The sequence below is a fragment of the Ovis aries genome, chromosome 15 (genome assembly GCF_016772045.2).
Source record: "Ovis aries strain OAR_USU_Benz2616 breed Rambouillet chromosome 15, ARS-UI_Ramb_v3.0, whole genome shotgun sequence".
NCBI lineage: Eukaryota > Metazoa > Chordata > Mammalia > Artiodactyla > Bovidae > Ovis > Ovis aries.
In genome coordinates this window covers 64,403,305-64,421,321 of record NC_056068.1, presented here as the reverse complement: position 1 = coordinate 64,421,321, position 18,017 = coordinate 64,403,305, and positions in this window count along the sequence as shown.

The window sequence follows — 18,017 nt, the reverse complement described above, 5'->3', positions numbered from 1 at the left end:
CACCCCTGAGCAGGCCTATAAGGAGTGCCATCTGCTTCTTGTTGGTGCCAGGATACTGTGTAGATCCACCTATACATCTGGCCTGTCATCATCTTTTCTTCTTTAGCTGTGAGAAACTTCTGTGGAGCCATACATTTGGCTGCAAGGAGAAAGAGTAAGGGCCATGGGGGTCTGAGCCATTTGCTTAGACAAGGCATTGCGTCTTCCAGACCACTGAGGCTTGCTGCTTTTCTTTCTGCATTCTCAGTGGGATGTTCAAACTTCTCAGTGGGATGTTTTGATTTATTTTTTTCTGTGAACACTCTTTAGGATCTCCAGAGGTAGCCAGCCTGCACTACAGTCCAAACAATCACCACTGTCACCAGAGCAGCTAAAAAGGACAGTCACTGACCTCAAATCATAATCTCCTCCCTGTGTATTCCAGTCCATCCCCTGCCCCAACTGGCAATGATTTGAGTAATTGTTAGGACACTGCAAGACATAATAATCAGTTCCTCCCCCCCCCCTCCCACCCCCAGCCTCAGCACACACACACATACACCTGATACATACACCTGTACTTATTAAGTGTAATAAGTACACTTAATAAGTGTATGTGTACTTAATAAATGTGTCAGCAGCCCAGTCCCAGAATCTCATTTTGAGGGGCTGTGTCTGGTACCATTTACTATAAGTGTCCTGGCAGGAAACAAAGGACACTCTAACAAAGGGGATTGAAGAGAATGGAATGAAGACACTATAGACAAATGTGTGGCTGGGGTAGTGAAGCTCTCTGGGGTTGGCAAGTAAAGAAGCTGCCACCACCCCTAGGTCTAAAGAGGAGAAGAATGGAATAGCTCCCAGACCCCAGTGGGGTCTCTCTGGCTATAAAGGGGAGCTGGCTTCCGTTGGGAGCACAGCCATTGCCAACCCGAGGCCTGGCAGGGAGGTAGCTGGGGAAATAATCACCCTGGCCCCTCTCTCCTTGAACTTGTCTGCCATTGGCCAACTGATGAGAAGTCAGAAGGCAAGAGAGACATGGATGAAGCTTGTACATATCAGCCTCCAGGGTCACAGAAGCATGGGGAGAAGGGTGGCTGTGGACCTGGAAGGGCACACAGAGGCCACTCGGCATACGTCTAGTCCCACCGCAGATGAGCTATTCCTTCCAAGAAGGTAGGAAGGGAGCTGGCTTAAAAGTTAGGAGGCTCCCGCCATCTCTGCCAAGTCCTCAGTTTCCTCATCTGTTAAAGGACACATCAGATTCGTTTCCATACTTACCAAGCTACATACTTATCAGTACCTGCAGGGCTGAGGGCACAGACCAGGGAGTATTAGGGATGAATAAAGCCATGGGGTGATGTGGGTCAGGATTTTTGCTTGAAGATTTCAAAATAATTATTTCTTTAAAAATCCAGCATGAAACAGAATACAATGTCCCAATAAGTTGTTGAAATAAAATGAATTTCAGGAGGTTACATTGAAGTGACACCTCCATTCCTTGCTGGGGGACATGCATCACTCTTAGGGGCCACTGAGTGGGGTTTGGTGGAGAAACTTGGGAAGCGCCAGATGATTCCAGAAAGCTCCTCCACACCTGACATTCAGAGCTTCTTGGATTAAACTTCTCCGGGCTCCTGAGTTTCATTCCCTGAGAACCTGAATTCATTTTTCAAATAGCCCTGAAGAGTAAAGCTCTCCTTGGTATGAAGGTATGAAGCGCTCTCAAAAGTGTGCCTGAGTCTCTGAGACACCTCAAAACATCGCCCCTCACAGCCGCACCTAGAACTGTCTGGGAGGAGTGCAGTGTTGCTCTCTATTGATCTCCTCACAATGGGCTGTACCCTGAAGGGCTGCTGGGTTCCCAGAGGGTTGAGGACTAGGCTAAAATGCATGCAGAGTGAAAAGCAAAAGGATGCTGGCAGCTTGGAGTATCAAAGAGGGATTAAGAAAGGGAAGAAGTAGTGATAAGAGGTGGGAGCAGAGGAGAGCCTGGCAGTGGGTAGAGGGAGTGTGAAAGTAACCACAGAGGTGCGGGGGACTTATCTTAGGATTCATACTGAATTTCACTGTTGTGGCAATAAAGCAAAAGCAAATAGACCCAACTCCATCTGGGCTACCGTTATTTATTGGCTCTGTGTTAGGCACTGTGCTAAGAAATAATGAAGACACTCAGATCAAGAGAGATGAGTCCATGGACTTGGACGGCACTTACATTCTAGGTGGGGGAGAAAAAAGAAAAGCAAGGAAGCAGACTGATTCATCAACTCAGATACCGATGGGTGCTGAGGGTACAGGAGGCTATAGGAACAGCAGGACCTGGCAAGCTCTCCCTGACAAGGGCCAGATGGTAGACAGCTTCAGCCTTATGGACCGTGTGTCCTCTGTTGCTGCCACACACACACAGTCCTCAACTCTGGTGATGCAACACAAAGGCAGCCGTATGCAACCTGTGAATAAATAGATGTGAACAGATTTGACCCTTGGACTATAAGCTGCCAAACCCTGGGATGGGCGCAAGCTTGGCGAGGGGGCCAGGTGGGAAGGCAGATAGAGGATGTTAAGCCAGGCACCCTGAGAACCTGAACGATGAGAAAGGACCAGTCATGGGTGGCCTGGGAGAAGAGCATTCCAGATAGAAGGATGAACACGTGCGAACACCTTGGAATACAGAATGTCCCAAGGGTGAAATGAAGGCCACTGCATCTGGAGTATATTAAACAACAGTGGGAAAAGAAAAGCTATGACCAACCTAGATAGCATATTCAAAAGCAGAGACATTACTTTGCCAACTAAGGTCCGTCTAGTCAAGGCTATGGTTTTTCCTGTGGTCATGTATGGATGTGGGAGTTGGATGGTGAAGAAGGCTGAGCACCAAAGAATTGATGCTTTTGAACTGTGGTGTTGGAGAAGACTCTTGAGAGTCCCTTGGACTGCAAGGAGATCCAACCAGTCCATTCTGAAGGAGATCAGCCCTGGGATTTCTTTGGAAGGAATGATGCTAAAGCTGAAACTCCAGTACTTTGGCCACCTCATGTGAAGAGTTGACTCATTGGAAAAAACTCTGATGCTGGGAGGGATTGGGGGCAGGAGGAGAAGCGGACGACAGAGGATGAGATGGCTGGATGGCATCATTGACTCGATGGATGTGAGTCTGAGTGAACTCCAGGAGATAGTGATGAACAGGGAGGCCTGGTGTGCTGCGATTCATTGGGTCGCAAAGAGTCGGACACTACTGAGCGACTGAACTGAACTGAACTGATGTCACCGAGATAGGGTGCCACCAAGTCTGGAGTTTTTCTACTTATGACAGGAAGCTACTGGAAGGTTTTAAACAGAGTGATGAGTAGAAAGTCTTGTTTGTTGTCAGAGAGAGGAAGGAAAAGAGAAATTCCTTATTACAAAGCACCTGGCCATGGATTGACTCATAGAGGTAGCTAATACCTTTTTAGAGTTGGTTGCTAAAGCACTGTGCCTCCAAAGGGTCATCAAATCCTAAAATAGAAAGGAGTTTAGGTTTCCCTATAGCTCAGACAGTAAAGAATCTGCCTTCAATGCAGGAGACCCAGGGTTGATCCCTAGGTCAGGAAGATCCTCTGGAGAAGGAAATGCCAATCCACTCCAGTATTCTTGCCTGGAGAATCTCATGAAGAGAGGAGCCTGTGGGCTACAGTCCACGGGGTCACAAAGAGTCGGACACTACGTTCAGAGCACCTAACACACACGTAGACACAAGCTGGCATATCTCCCATGTTTTACAGGTAAGTGTATTGAAACCCAGAGAGATTAGTTGCTTTGCTCAAGATCACTCAGTAAGTTGGCTGCAGAGCTGGGACTGGAACCTGGAGAGAGAAGCTTGGCCTGATAATAAAGCAGTCATCGCGGCAATGGCAGCATGACTCTGGATCCAGTAAGGTGATGTCACTTGGCCACATCGGTGCACCCAGCCTCACAGGGACTCAATGCGAGGGTTCCAGGGAGAAAAGCCTGGGAAGAAAAGAGTTCCAGGGGCAAGGGACCGAGCAGCGGCCTTGAGTGGACAGAGGAAATCTTGGGCATGCCCATTCTCGCAATGGCTGTTAGCTGAAGAATCCTGAGTGTGGGACTCCACTGGAAGAGGCCAGAGGCGGACAGGAGGACAACGGCAGGCACCAAACGGAAACAAGGGCTTCTTTCTGAGAACATCTCATAGAGCCCCAAGAAAGGTCAGAAACACTCGAGGGATATTTCAAGGAAAGCTGAAGCATGTAACAGCAGGTGAGACCAGTGAAACAGCAGCCTCCCATTTTTGCCACCCTGTCTGATGTGCTCTCAGGAAACACAAGTCACGTTTCAGAGTTACCTGAGAATATATGGACCCATATCCTAGTCCATTCAGCAAATATACCAGCACCAAATTAAGTATCTACCTACTGCCTCCAACACATTGGTTTTTCTTGGAGCTGGTACACCTACTGTCAATGACCCCAGATCCATGCCAAAGGCAAGCTTTGGCAACCTAGTGCATGGCCCTGGGCAGAATGGTGAGAGGTGGAAGGTCACACCTCTCGTGTGGAATACAGCACAGCTGGGGAGCAGTGGGTGGAGGGTGTGTGTTCAGGATTTTGAAGTCAGATCTCAGGATATGGGGCTCCTCCCCAAGCAGGGAGGTGGGTCTCATCGGGTCAAGACAGGGCAGCATTCAGCCTTCCTCTCCTTCCTGGGCGAGGGCCTCTGTCCCTCCTCTTGCACAGCAAAGTTACTTTTCTATTTTTAGGAGATTAAAAAGTGCTATGAAATGTACTTTCCAATTTTAGGGCTCTCGCCCAGGCTCTATTTCTAGTGACCAACTGGAAAAATATCTCTCATTCTGCATGTACATATTTGAAATCTGGCCAGTAGCTTCTGAGTCCACTCCTTGGAGGGGGTTTTATAAGAGAGAATCAGTCCCAAACAATGTCTTCAGGAGAATGTCAGCCTGCATTTTGCAGAGAAGACGTGAACCTCCGTGGCATCAACCCTGCTACCTTCAGCCATGGGGAAATTTGAAAAGTGTTTTGTTTCAAAGATTCATCAACAGCCTTGTGGCTTTCTGCTGAGGAAGATACTGAGATTTAGGGATGTATAAGTAATAAAAGTCGAAGTTCCAAAGAAAAAGAGCCACAGTCCTTTCACCACTTTCTCTCAATGGGTTCCATTTCCAACAGGAATTATGGACCAGGATCAGGGAGGGGCTTGGTGCTTTTCTGTGAATAAAACTGCACATGAGATGAGCTGAGTGGGCCTGAATTAGCTTCACCAGATAGGAGCTAAGTGCAGATGAGAACCACAGAAACCAACATCGATTGAACCATCAGGTGATCCTCACAGTGGGACTGTGACCAGTGCAGTGAAAGGGGGTCAGCTCCATTGGTCCAATAGGACAGTAACGAAGCTGGCTGCATTTGACGTGGCTGGGGAATGCTTTTGGAGGGTCTAAGGCCTGACATTTTAAACTGGAACACCTATGCTTGCTCCTTGGAAGAAAAGCAATGACAAACATAGACAGCATATTAAAAGCAGAGACATCACTTTGCCAACAAATGTCTGTATAGTCAAAGCTATGGTTTTTCCAGTAGTCATGTATGGATGTGAGAGTTGGACCATAAAGAAGGCTGAGTGTCAAAGAAATTATGCTTTTGAACTGTGGTGTTGGAGAAGACTCTTGAAAATACCTTGGGCTGCAAGGAGATCAAACCAGTCAATCCTAAAGGAAATCAATCCTGAATTTTCATTGGAAGGACTGATGCTAAAGCTGAAGCTCCAATACTTTGGCCACCTGATTTGAAGAGCTGACTCATTAGAAAAGACCCTGATGTTGGGAAAGATTGACGGCAGGAGGAGAAGAGGACAGCAGAGGATGAGATGGTTGGATGGCATCCCTGACTCAATGGACATGAGTTGAGCAAGCTCTGGGAGATGGTGAAGGACAGGGAAGCCTGGTGTGCTGCACTCCATGGGGTTGCAGAGTCAGACACAACTGAGCAACTGAACAACAACTCTTGCAATCCTATGGACTATAGCCTGCCAGGCTTCATTGTCCATGGGATTTTCTAGGCAAGAATACTGGAGTGGGTTGCCATTCCTTTCTCCATAGGATCTTCCTAACCCAAGGGATTGAAACAGCATCTCTTGCATTGCAGGCAGATTCTTTACTACTGAGCCACCAGGGAAGCTCAGACACTCATGCACGTGTGTGTGCTAAGTCGCTTCAGTTCATGTCAGACTCTGCGACCCTCTGGACTGTAGCCAGCCAGGCTCCTCTGCCCATGGGATTCTTCAGGCAAGAATACTGGAGTGGGTTGCCATGCCCTCCTCCAGGGGATCTTCCAGATGCAGGGATCGAACCCACATCTCTTACGTCTCCTGCATTGGCAGGCAGGATCTTTCCATTGCCACCTGGAAAGCCCACAGACACTCATACAAGACCTCAACTTGGCAGAAAGCCTCTGAGGATGCGGACTTAAGGAAGCCAAATTTTGGCAACGTTCTTACAGAGACACTGATTTCCATACACAGCAGTGGTGGAGCCTTGGTACCCAGCTCCCCATGTACTCAGAGCGAGCAACTCTGTCCGGCAGCTGTGATGTCTGTGTTTAAGGTTGACGCTACTTGGGGATTCACTGGGGCAGCCCCAGAGAGGTGGTTTGGGCATATTTCCTCTATGGGGAGAACTCGACTCTCTGTTTTGCCTACAAAATCCACAGTTGCTCTTCACTTCCTGTTCTGCCTGAGCTACTAAGAACTGGCTCTGTGTTTCCAGCCAAGAACCGTAACTGCTCCACATGGAGGCAAACACGAGAGCCACAGCACTCTTAGAAATAAACAGGAGATGCCAAAGAAATTTCACACCGTATTGGGTACTTCAGGCTAAATCTTTTTTTTTTTTTTTTTTTTGCCCTTTTTGGTTGTTAGGGGCATTTTGGTAGAAATGTTTGAAAATCCCTGGCCTCAGAAATAGGCCTGGATAAAAAAAGAGAGAAATGAAGACAGGAAGGAGGCAGGACAAAAGGAAAAAAGGCACAGAAAGACACCCCAAAGAAATATTAGTGCATGTAACTGCCTGCCTGAAAAAGGCTGAGACAGGGCTTCCCTGGTGGCCAGTGGGTAAGAATCCACCTGCCAGTGCAGGGGACAACAGATTCAATCCCTGGTCCAAGAAGATCCCGCATGCCACAGAACAAATAAGCCCCGGCACCACAGCTACTGAGCCAGCACTCTAGAGCCCATGAGCTGCAACCAGGAAGTCGAAGCACTGCAGCTACTGAAGCCTGCCTGCCTAGAGCCTGCACACCTCAACAAAGAGGAGCCCTCACTCGCCACAATTACAGAAAGCCTGTGTGCAGCAGCGAAGACCCAGTGCAGTCATAAATAAATAAATAAATAGATCCTTATTTAAAAAAAAAAAAGACAGATATGCATCATCTCATGTGACCCTTGCGTCAACTTTGTGACGGTCCCATCTTACAGATATGAAAGTTGAGGCTGCAGCAGAGATGATGGGACTTGTGCAAGCAGGTGCAGTGGAAGGCAGCAGGGGCCAGTGTTGAAGCCAAGCTGTCTCTTCAAGTCCTGTGCTCCTCCACCTCGTCCCACAGTGGGTACCTTCTCTGTGTTCCTGTTGAGTAAAGAAGGGGAAGCTCAGAAAGCAAGAACCAGAGGACGTCTTTCCCACCTCCCTATCGAACTACTCACTATCCCTTCCCCTTTAAGTTTATTCCCACCACCCCATCCAGGCCAGGGGACCCAGTGGGGCAGTATTGCAGGGGGTTTTGGCTGGGCCTGCAGCTCCTGGTGCTGAAACCCTTCCACTGGGCGGCAGGCGCTGTCCACAGCCGGGTGAATACAACCAGGAGCACTGTTGGCTTGGGTTCAGCAGCTTCTTGTCTTCCTCCCTTGCCCAGCCCTCTCATTACTCAGTGCCACAATGGCCAGGGCCTCGCAAACACACTGGGCTTTGTCTGCAGAGACACAAGTCAATGGAGCCTAGAAATGGGAGTGGAGCTGCTGAGAAAACAGCACCTCCTTTGGGGATCATGAGAACCCAACATGGCCTGTGTTTGCAGGGCAACTTGAGGCCAGGCTGGGGGATGGCTGATGGGAGATCCAAGCTTATGGGGGGTCTGCACTCAGAGCTTCTGTCCACGGGGAGTTAGAGCCCAATACTGCTTGTGAGTAGAAATGAGAAGACAGAAAGGGGATGATGGTGGGTGATGCTCCCAAAGAGTCCAGAACTTAATTGCTAATAATCATAACTGTCATTTATTGAGCACTAACTATATGCCAGGCATTCCTGAGCGCTTTACAAACTTCACTAAACCGCCCAAGATAAGTACGATTCTTATCCCTGTTTTTCAAATGAAGACCCTGAGGGTTAAGGCATTTGACCAAAGTCACACCAGTAGAGAAGGCAGAACACAGATGTGAGAACAGGTCCTGCAGATGACAAAAGCCAAATTTTATTAAGTCTTTGTTAAATACTCAGCCTTTTGGGTTCTACATGGCTCACAAAATGAACAGATCTTCAGGAACAGGGCGAGTAGTGAATTAAAAATCTTTTGTCTCTCCATAGTTGTCCAGTATGGGCTCCGATTCAGCCTGGATTCCCCAGGGGAGCTACTGACAAGTCTCCACGGTGTTCATTAAATGCCCATTGGGAGCACTGCCCAGCCCTGTCCAGGACCTGCAGGCTTGCCAAGGCTGTCAGCAGATTAACTGCATTCAAAGTAGATAAATACAGGAAACCTGACTGTTTGGATTGTCTTTATTTCCTTGTCCCTGTGATGCCAAGTCAGGATGGGTTAGTACTAGATCAGTGCTTCTTTTCAAAGTTGGGTCATGGTCTCCTCACCCCCCCAAACCCTTTATCACTCTGCTGGAGATGGTGGAGTCTTTTCGTCACTGTATGACTTTCCCTCCATACTCTGTTCTACCCATTCCTGTCCTGAGGATTATGTTTCTCACTTACAGAGGAGGAGTAAAAGAGATACAGAGGAAATATCCTACTCCTTTGTGAACAAAGAATGCCAACTTAGAGCCACCTTCCTTAGTATCAGTACAGCTCTTTGTCACTCAGCCAAGCCAGGAAGAGGCAGTGAGAGATGAATTTCACATATGATACATGCAAGAAGCCTAGTTTATGGATCTTTGAGTAAATGGTTCTGTGGAGCCAAGACTTAAAACTAGTTCACTGGGGTTACAACTATGCGGCCAAAGCAGATATTGCCAGTCAATCACAGCACTCCTCTGAATCAGGATCTGGACTCTCAAATGCCTCAAGAGTGTGTTCCAGGCAGCCATTACCAATCAGAGCACATAAGATAAAACCTATTTTTAAATGTTAACCAGTCTATGGGCTCTTCGTGGGTAGAACCCCACCTTATAACAGCATTTGTCTCTCCACAGATGACACCACCCTTATGGCAGAAAAGGAAGAGGAACTAAAAAGCCTCTTGATGAAAGTGAAAGTGGAGAGTGAAAAAGTTGGCTTAAAGCTCAACATTCAGAAAACAAAGATTATGGCATCTGGTCCCATCACTTCATGGGAAATAGATGGGGAAACAGTGGAAACAGTGTCCGACTTTATTTCTGGGGGGCTCCAAAATCACTGCAGATGGTGACTGCAGCCATGAAATTAAAAGACTCTTACTCCTTGGAAGAAAAGTTATGACCAACTTAGACAGCATATTCAAAAGCAGAGACATTACTTTTCCAACAAAGGTCCGTCTAGTCAAGGCTATGGTTTTTCCACTGGTCATGTATGGTTGTGAGAGTTGGACTGTGAAGAAAGCTGAGCGCCAAAGAATTGATGCTTTTGAGCTGTGGTGTTGGGGAAGGCTCTTGAGAGTCACTTGGACTGCAAGGAGATCCAACCAGTCCATCCTAAAGGAGATCAGTCCTGGGTGTTCACTGGAAGGGCTGATGCTGAAGCTGAAACTCCAATACTTTGGCCACCTCATGCGAAGAGCTGACTCATTGGAAAAGACCCTGATGCTGGGAGGGCTTGGGGGCAGGAGGAGAAGGGGACAACAGAAGATGAGATGGCTGGATGGCATTACCGACTCTACGGACATGAGTCTGAGTGAACTCTGGGAGTTGGTGATGGACAGGGAGGCCTGACGTGCTGCAATTCATGGGGTTGCAAAGAGTCGGACACGACTGAGCGACTGAACTGAATATAACCTAACACAGCGTGATCCGGATAGCCCTCAACGTTTGTTGAACACACAGTGAATGAAATAATGGATTAATGTAACTGTTTAGACAGATGTGACTCAGTCATCTTCTGGGTACCCTATCTTTCCTCTTATCTTTTACTAAGGTGCTGGAACCTCCTGGGTACCAAATTTGTGCTTTGTTCACATGTTCTTCCCAGGTTGCTTTAGCTTTATAAGTTTCTACACTGATCCCGAAACTGGGAAGCTGTACCCTCAACCAAAAAAGTCAAATAAGAATTCATCGACCCTAAGTCAGCAGACCCATTAGAATAACAGAACCTGGTGGATTCTCTCAGTCTCTGATGATTAACGTCATTGTTTCCAGACCAAGTTTCTCTCCCTGACTTGTTCATCCCTCAAGATGAACTCTCTTCTGGGAGGTATCTTATGCAAATAGCCTTCTAATGGACCTCTCTCATCAGCTTCCCAGTTTCTTAGTCACAGCTGAATTCCAACAGTGGACACAGCTTATTCCTAGTCTATCAAACTCCCTCTTTGCCCCTATATGTGGCAAACAGTGTTTAGCAGCTAGTTATTGCTATGTAACAGAACCCTTTCAGTATTTAATGGCTTAAAATAACAAACATTCCTTGTTTCTCACAAGTCTATAGGTCAGCTGGGTGGTTTTGCTGGTCTGTGTTGGGCTTGGTCAATGTTGGCTGGACTCACTTATGTGCCTCTGACCAGTTTGCTAGGTGACTGAGACAGTTCAACTAGGATGGCCGCGGCTGGAAGACCTAGCTCCCTTTCAGGTGTCTGTGGCTTACTTCCAACAGACTTGCCTGGCATAGTCTCATGACAAGGGCCATGGTCAAATAGGGACAAACAGAAATGTAGCATTTGGACAAGAAGAGGATGTACCTTTCACTAGTGGGATGCATTTGAAACAGTGCCTGGTGTGTGATCCTGACCCCTTATATAAGGGGAAAAGTTTCAAATCAGTGGCAATCATGCTTCAGATGAATATCTTGAATACAAAGCCCTCCATCAAAATATTTTCTGGTGGTGAACAGGCTTTGGCCTTGCCCAATCTACCAAGTTTTCATCAAGGAACTCGGCAGTTGAAACAAAAATCAAGGCTTCCCTGGATAGTCCAAGCTGGTTTTAAGGTCCACAGAAGGTCTCCTTTTTGTCTTGAAAAGTACTTCTTTTGTAGCCACACTGACACAGACACTGACTTCCTGTCATTCCCCATCTTTTGGCCAAGCTTGTAGCTCCAGGCGGGGCATTCCCACACTTGCTTAGATTTCTATGGCGGCTGTCGTCATCTGGTGGTTTTGATGATATAGGTGTCAAGAGTGGGAGTGAGGGTTCGTTTTTTGTTCTTCTGATCTGGTTTTAGAAAACATTCAGAAAGTCCAGACCGCTCATGTCTTCCTAAAAGTTTAATTCCCTTCACTCTCATTATGGAATAGTTGAGTCCTGTTGAGGATTAAATCATCTTCATGGGCTTGGCTGAAAGGCCCTGAGAAGATGATTAAATGCAGCAAGATTGCAAGTTGGCAATCTCTCTTTGAATATCATCTCAAATGGTGAGATATGAAAAAAGAGCAGTTCTTGTCTTGACTTTTTGGTGAGGTCTTTGCTTCAAGGATGAGCAGCAAGATGTTTAAATCTTCTACTCCTTGTGTGAGCAGGCACATGCCAAAACCCTATTCCTTATATCCTCTACCCATAAAAAGACTCTGAGCTAGTTCTCGTCACCTTTCCCATTAATCCTGGATGTTAATTCATAATTCTTCTCTACTCAACATTCCAGGTAACCACTCCAACTGATAAGAGCTGATAACTAAGATGAAAAAGATTTACCACCTGAATATGGATGAACTAAAGATTTCAAAGTAGAAATGAATATAACAGGCTCTTATGAGTTGAATTTTGTCTACCCCCACAGAGTATGAATTGTGAAGGCCACAATTCCTACACTGAAATCCTGCCCCTCGGAATGAGACTTCCTTTGGAAACAGGGTTATTGCAGATGTAATTAGTTAACATGAGATTATACAATTAAAAATGAGGCTATGCTGAGGTATATGACCCAAGTCAATAAGACTGGTGTCATTATAAAAAAGAAATTTGGACATAGATGCACTTGGGAGAACACCAGAAGATCATGAAGACAGAACTGTATAAGCCAAGGAATGTCAAAGATTTCCAGCAAACCTCCAGAAACTAAGCAAGAGGCATGAAACAGACTATTCCAGTTTTCAGAAAGAACCATCTTGCTAACACCTTGATCTCAGACCCCAGTCTCCAGAACCGTGAGACAATACATTTGTGTTATTTAGACAACTCAGTCTGTGGTACTTTGTTACAGAAGACCTAGAAATCCAACACAACGTCAGAGAGAATCTTGCCTATGATTATTTCTAGGAGGTTCAAAGAGACAGGAAATTTTAAAACAGAAAGGCAACTTGGAGACCAAATAGACAATTTTTCTTCTCCCAGCCACAAATCTCTTTTGCAAATAAAGAAACCAAAGCCCAGGGAAATTACAAGATGTGACTAAAGTCACAGAGCCAGCTGGTCAGAGCCAAGATTCCATATTAGGTCTTTTGATTGTCACTTTCCCAGGTGGCTCAGTGGATAGCCACCTGCAATGTAGGAGATGCGGGAGACACAGGTTCAGTCCCTGGGTTGGGAAGATCCCCTGAAGAAGAAGATGGCAACCCACTCCAGTATTCTTGCCTGGAGAATCCCATGAACAGAGGAGCCTGGTGGGCTACAGTCCATGGGGTTGCAAAGAGATGGACATGACTGAAGCAACTAAGTACACCCCCATGCCATATTTCCAGGCACACTTTGGTCATTTGCATACATCTGTATCTCTTCTAATCTACCATGAGACCTTGAAAGCAGGGTCTATATGCCTGGAATCTGCCATGCTTTCTCACATAAAACAAACCCTCAATAATATTTGTCAGTAATAATTCATATATCCAGGGTCTTCCACAGGGTAATCTCCATGTTGACCCAAGAAATGGTGCTTTTCCAAAAGCAATTCCTGTGCTAGAGAGAGAACACAAAGGCTCAAATGTGTCCAGGCTCAAAATGTGTCAAGCTGTGGACAGCAACTCCCAATGGCCTGTAAGTCATCAAGCCTTGTTCACAAGTAGACCGAGGTTCCACTTGTTCAGTCTGGGCCAAGTAGCCTTCTCCTGACAACACGGTGCTCTGAGTGGAGTGAGCCACGAAGACCTTCCAGCTGCCCATGAGCTCTTAGCCAGCTCCCTTCAGCAGCTATAGATTTATCTCTCTTCCCTAGCTGAAGGTCTCACATGCTTCCTAGAGGCAGAGACCATCTTTTTTCTCTACATCTTCCATGTTGCCCAGGGCCCAGGGTTCAGCTCGTATCATGGCAGATACCCAATGAATGGTGTCAGCATGGACCAGCCAGCCTCCTATGCCATCAGCTATCTGTTGAGCGCAAGAAGAGGAAAATTTACAAGATGTTATTTTGCTAAAAATATACCTCTAAGGGGAATCTCCTTTCCAAAGCTGGAAGAGCATTGAAAGAAATCATTAGCATGAGACTTTTCAACACTTAACATGTCTGTCTGGATTTAGAGAACAAAAATTCAGTCAGTTTAGTCTCTAGGAAAATCTCCCACAAGGTAGATTTATGATGTAAATTTTACATTGTGCTTGCTTCACCATAATAAACAAATGCTTGAAAAAAATAAATGTAGTCGATTCTAAAAATCATGATTATTTTGAGTATATTATTTTTTTGTTGTTGTTTTTTTATTTTTATTTTTTTATTTTGAGTATATTAAATTCATCACACACTGGGCACACCGATGCGAATGACTGAGAGGCTCCCACTCAGTCAAGTGCACTGCGGTACTGCCAGCCTCGGGAAGGGACAGTACTGCCATGCTCCCCCCCAAGATGCCATGGGGTGCCGCCCAGCCACCCCCCTACCTGCATCTGCTTCTACCGGAAGCTGGGATAGTGAGCTGAGCTCCATTGTCCCAACAGACTTCACTCAGAAAATACAAACTCAAAGTCAAATTAAGACTTGTAAGATGGCAGTGTTAGGACATTAAACCCCAAGCGAGTCCTCTGAGCATGAATCGATGGCACCAGTCACTCAGCCATGAGTCCAGCCCCACCAGGGACAACTGCATAGGTACTCAGTTTCTCCTATGGGCCTTAACAGATGTGCTGGTCTCATGTTGAGAGTGTAACGCTGGGTTGCATGCTATATAAGAGCTAAACTAGACTGTAAGACCTTTGAAGGTCAGAGATTCTCTGATTGCTCTTTCTCCCAAAGCACTTAGAAGGTTTTGACACACTAACCAATAGCACATAAATCACATAGTGTAAGTCACAAACTGAAACGCTGGAGATACAATATTCTGGGGCACATACGGGGAGTTGAATTACAATTTTCATCACAGCAAGGTGACTGTGGAGCCCCCATTCCGGAATAAGGAGCCCATCAGCATGGGAGGTAGAAGGGTGGAAGCTATCACTTAAAGGTGCAACATGGGAGAGGGTTGGGGAGGAAGGTTTCTGAAAGAGACTGTTTGCTGGCCCTGAGCCTTAGCTCACATCATTGATACATATACATCACAAAGCAATTTCGATTCTCTGGGGAGAATTAGGCAATGATGTGCACTTGGAAACTATAAGGAAAATGGAGCCACGCCTTAAATGTTGTGGTTAAAAGCTGGAAACCACAACCTCTCAGCTCCTTATTATTGAGACTTCTTAATAGCAAAATTCCTTCCTGACTCCGTGCATAATTGCCTGCAAGAGGGAGCAGGAGATGAGGTCCCTCCATCCTGCAAGGCTCAGATGCCAATCCGATTGATTCACAGGCTCCCTGCTGTTTGAAACTGTCCTGCCAAGTGGCTGCTGGGAGAAGTCATGAAGCCAGCGGATGGAAATAGCCCTGACTGCTGGGAGAAAGAGGATCTCCAGCGCTCTCTTCTCACTCTGTAACAAATACTGACGAAGCATTTTTGCATCTCTGCCAGTTGCTATGGAGACCGTGAGGGGAACACATGTAAATAGTCCGCCTGTGAGAGACATGCTAAGGTCCTCCAATGCAATGTGCTTTCTCTTCTAGACTTTTCTCTTTCTGGCTGAGAGCTGCAGTTTGCAGCTACATCAGTAAGCTCTGTGGTTTCAGGCCTCAGACTCGTGAGACTCCTGTTTAAGGAACTTGTCTACCAGGAGCGAGAGGGAAACACCCCATGTCTGGGTGAGATCTTCATTTGAAACACTTTCCTAATACATTTATGTTAGCAGAAAGTTCCTCCACTTTCTCATCTGTAAAGCGGGAGAGATAAAGCCCCCCTCGTGGGTGGAAGGCTGAGAAGGGACACAAGCTTTGTAAAGATGAAAGCACCAGGTACATCTGCTGCTGCTGCTGCTGCTGCGTCGCTTCAGTCGTGTCCGACTCTGTGCCACCCCATAGACGTACGTCTAGCAGCATGAATTAACGGAATTTCCGTGATTACCGTGTATTACTAAAGACTTGTCAAATCCAAACATAGTCTCATTTAGGCATTGGCATGTACAAACGGGGCCAGCTCATCATCAGAGCTAGCGGTTAGAAGGCATTGTTCCTTCTCAAAGCTTGGTGTGGATGTCCCCATGCTATCACTTAGTCCTGCTAAAGACAGGCTAGTTCAGAAGAGGAATCTAGGTCTCGGGGCCTGGCTCCTGCAACTGTCCAGGGCCTCCGTGGTGATCAACAGCCTCATCCACAGCCTTTCATCCACGCGAGAGCAGAGTAGCTCAGCCGCCAATTTCTTCCGCCCCTTGAGAAAACCCAGGTGTTTTCTTACAACACAAATACACGCCCAGGGCTCAGAAAAGCCAGCAGATCTAGGAGCAGGATCCAAGCCCGCAGATCCTCCTCCTCAGAGAGGCACGGAGGAGGACCAGAGAGTAGGTGTGGGCAAGCTCTGGTTTGAATTCCAAAAGCAGCCCCTCGAATTCCAGCTCCTGCGTGGGAGGAGGGGCGGGGCCTAGGGCGAGGGCGTTGTCCTCAGTGACCGTCTGCTGCCGCCCACGCCCCCGCGTCTCAGCCGGCTCTGTTCTCTGCTATCTCCTTGGTAACCCCACGTGGTGCTGTGGTGCTGTGGTGAAGAGAGGAAACAGCGCAAACAGAATCAGTCAGCGGTGGGGAACTAGGCTTGCTGCTTCTTCCACCCAGCTCCCTCTCCATTCCAGAGTTCTAGATGCCGGTTCCTGATTCAAGTCACACGCCAATGCTGGCCTTCAAAAGCAGCAGCCTGGTCCACGTGTGTCAATGAGGAGGATCCCGGACAGGCTGAACCTGCGGGCTCCAACCATCTCAGCCCAAATGCTGCAGGCTGCTGGGGGGCAGAACTCACCAGGCAGGACTCTGAGGGGAGGGTGGCTGGCCAGGGGTAAAGGGGAGCATGGACAGGGAGCTGGGAGCAGGGCAGAGGTCAGCCGGCTGAAGAATTCCCCAAATTCTTTTCCCTTGGCCCTCCACACTCCAAATCTCCCATCTTAAAGAAAAATATAATGTATGTGTAGATAGATAAAATATACATATAAAATAATGTATGTATTATATATGTGTGTATGTAAAATATATATAATATACAAGATTATTAGAACTATGAAGTTGAGGAGGGGGGATTAATAGTATATTGCGGGGGTTTTTTTGTTGTGTGTGTGTGTTTGTGTTTGCTTTGCTAGGAAAGGGAGGAGAATTAAAAGGTGTGACAGGGAAATTATGATAGTGATGATATCAAATAGGAATGAGCCAAGAATTCATTTATTCATTCAGGAAATATTGAGTGAACGTCCACTACATACCAGGTCCTGTTTTAGATGTTGGGGATAGGGCAGTAAATAAAATAGGCAGAAATTCCTGACTTCATGGCGCTTACATTCAAGTGGGAGAGGCAGGAAATAAAAATGACAGATTTGTTTTTTCAAAATTACAACAAAATGTGATGAATATGTAAAACGTATCATACACACACAGAGACATAAAGCAGGGTGAGGACCAGGAACCGGGATGGAAGCTGCAATTCAGGAGGGAAAACCAAGGGAGTCCTCACTGCAGAATCAGTTCTGAGTCAAGTAGTGGCAGGCGAAGACTTGAGGTGGGCTGGTGTCTGGGCGAAGAGCATCCTGAGCCCAATCAGGAGGCTGCCCGTGGCTGGAGCCGAGTGAGGGTGATGGGGTTGTGGGGAGGAGAGGGGGTGAGGCTGGAGTGTGATGTATCAGATCGGATGGGGCTTTGGGGGCTGCTGGTTTAGGCTTTTCCTCCAAGTGAAATGAGGAGACATGGGAAGGTCTTCAGCGGAGAAGTGGTGTGACTTGCTTTCTGTTTAAGGATCGCTGTGGCTGCTTCATGGGGAGTCAGACGGAGGGTGGAGAAGGGCTGCTACTCTGAATCTGATATCTAGTCTCACTATTAAAAAGCGGAACTGGCAAGTGTTTGGGAGGTTCGAGATAAGTGCCCAAACTTCCTCTTACATGATCAGGAGGACGGAGAGAAGCTGGAAATGGGATGCTTTGGGTGTGATTCAGTGTTAATGAAAGGTGTTCCCACACAACCTAAAATCATCTTTGCTATCACCAGTAGATTATCTCCCATCCCCTGGAAAATGTGATCTAGAGAAAAACCATCAGTTCCCCATATGTGGATGCTGTAATTTATCCAGCCCCTGGGGGTTCTTGGCAGGAAGCTGCTATTCAGATAATGACTTAGAGATACTAAGTCTGACACCACCCCCAACCCTTCCCGGTTAACTCCATATCTTGGACTAAAATTCAAAAAGTAAAACATTGTATTCAAGTGCA